This window comes from Ochotona princeps, chromosome 1 (assembly GCF_030435755.1).
Source record: "Ochotona princeps isolate mOchPri1 chromosome 1, mOchPri1.hap1, whole genome shotgun sequence".
NCBI classification, from domain to species: domain Eukaryota; kingdom Metazoa; phylum Chordata; class Mammalia; order Lagomorpha; family Ochotonidae; genus Ochotona; species Ochotona princeps.
This window is the reverse complement of record NC_080832.1, coordinates 90932525-90935067: the sequence shown is the minus strand read 5'-3', so window position 1 is coordinate 90935067 and position 2543 is coordinate 90932525.

The following is a 2543-nucleotide window of genomic DNA, read 5'->3' as shown; positions in this document are numbered from 1 at the left end:
GGCTCATGGACCCACCAGTATGCGTGAAATCTGGCATAGGAAGAGATTTTGATTAAAGAGCTTGGGAAACTTCTCTGTTGGGACATAGTCCCAACTGGTGAACACAAGAACCACGATAGGGAGAAACCCAGACCAGTGCATGGAAACGTACCCACTGGCATAGATTTGGCACAGGTCAGGGGCAGACCAGGCTGAACCAAGTCCTATCCCCTGCTGGCAAATCTGAGCACCAGAACAGAGTGTGGGTCAGGCCAGGTTCAGTCGCGACACAAACCAGTGCACATTACAGAATGCCAGGGTGAGGTGAGCTGTACGAGATGTGGCCACAGAACCCAAACAGCATGCGTGAGAACTAGGGAGGGAGGGAGCAAAGCCAGCAGGGGGAATGCGGAGGGCTTCCCTGCTGGACAACCACTCCCACTGGAGAGCATGAGTTTGGATGGGTGCAGACAAGACTAGGCAGGGCTACAACACCTGTGGGCCTCATGTGAGCTAGATCATGAAAAAGCCAGGTTGGGCTGAGTGTTCTGACTGGTACAAGCAAAAATTAGGGCGGATGAGGGTTGGTTGGGCTTTGCTGCAGCATCAGCTGGCAGGGGCTGCCACTGGGGCCTAAATCTGTCAAGGTAAATCCCAGAACCACTTGGAGAGTGAAAAATTCAGGAGTGGGAGTCGTCTATAAGGGAGATAGTGTGCACCTCCCTCTTGGGTTACCACTGTCACTGGAGAGCATGAAAACCAGGACAGGGGCAAGGGTGGCTAGACAGAAAGACACCTGCCAATATGTTTGAGGGCTGTATAGTAGGGCTGGTTAGGTTGAACTAGGCTTCAATTGTCCACTGACATGTATGAGAGCTAAATGGGTTGTGGGACTGACTGAGCAAGTCTGCTGCACATACTGGCAAGCATGGGAACCAGGATAGGGGCAGGTCTGGTGGGGGTTATGGGGATTCGCCCCAACTAGGCTATAGCTCCCACTGGTTTATGTGAGGGCCAAGTATGAAGTGGGCAGGATTGAGCTGGTCTGCAATGCCCATTGGTTCACGTGGAAGACAGGGCCGGAAACAGAACTGACCCAGCAGTTGCAACGACCAGCATGTGCATAAGTTGATTGGGGGGATGGATAGTGCCAGACTCTGTACTGGCAAGCACACACAAGAATCGGGTCTGGGATCACCTCAGACGAAGTTTCTTTGGAGACCCCTCCAACTGAACTGCTGATCTCAGAACCCCAACCATGAAGAAACTATGTCAGCCAGTGTATTCTGAAGAGATTTCATCATGCTTGGAACGGCATGATTGGCAGCAATTCAGAACTGTTGAACTATCAAAACTGCTTGAGCAGGACCCTCAGAGCATGCCTGACATGGGATACCTGGGATGGGTGGGAGGCTGGATGGAGCTTCTTCCTTTGATTTTCCCCTACCCCAGATACAGAGAGAAAAAAATGATGATATTAGTGTGGAAACATTGGTCTTACCCACTTTCCTGTAACCCTTGACCCTTTGTACCCTAATCAACTATGTAAGATTATAAAAATAAATAAACAGAGAAAGAAAAATTGGGCCTACTTCAGCAGCTAACAGACCATAGCAGGGCAGGCTTCAAGTTACCACCAGAATACATTGTTCTTAGTGAGCTGTGGACTCTGATCTGGCATCGTGCTCTAGGGGCCACAAAACCAGGCAATCCAGCCAACCAGTCCCCAAAGAAATTGTGATTATTCCTTTTGGACACTATCTCAGTTTATTCAAAACAACAGCTAAACTGTATTTCAGGAAAACCTGAATTTGGGGAGAATATTATAGGACTAAAACTGTAAAAACAAACCAATAGAAGACTTGTGACAAATATCCTCAGGGTGCTTCCATGCTGAAGTGACAGAAGCGACACAGGCTCAGAGAAAATAGCTTTAAAATTATGGAATTGCCACAAATGAAACCAAATCCCTAAAACTGACCCTTTCAGTGTGCAGATGATATTGTGTCCAACAAGTGTCAAGAATATTCAGGAAACCATGACATCATCCAAACAATAAAATAGCATCAATCATCTAGAAATTAAAAAATGTCAACTGCTCATGAAGATTTCAAAACAGCCATTTTAAATAAAACTTCATGAATTTCAAGCGACACAGAAACAATACTCTAACAGAATGACTTTGAGAGATGGAAAAAAATTACAACAAATCTTTTAGCTGAAGAGTATACTAAGCAAAATTCAAAATTTGAGACAACGCATCAATTTCAGAATAGATTAAACTGGAAAGAATCAGTGAGCTCTAAGACAAGCTATTTTATAAAACTTAATTGGAAAACCCTGTTATATTTTTGTACATTTTAATTGATTTTAACAGATTTTAATTATTTGTAAGGCCGAGCTACACATAAAGAAAGAGAGAGAGCAAGATCAATCATTCATCCACTGCTTGACTTCCCAAAGACAGGACTGGGCTTAGCGAAAGCTGGCAGCCTGGAGCTTCTGCCTGGTCTCCCATGTTGGGGCGAGGGCCCAGGTACTTGGACTATCTTCCACGGCTTTCC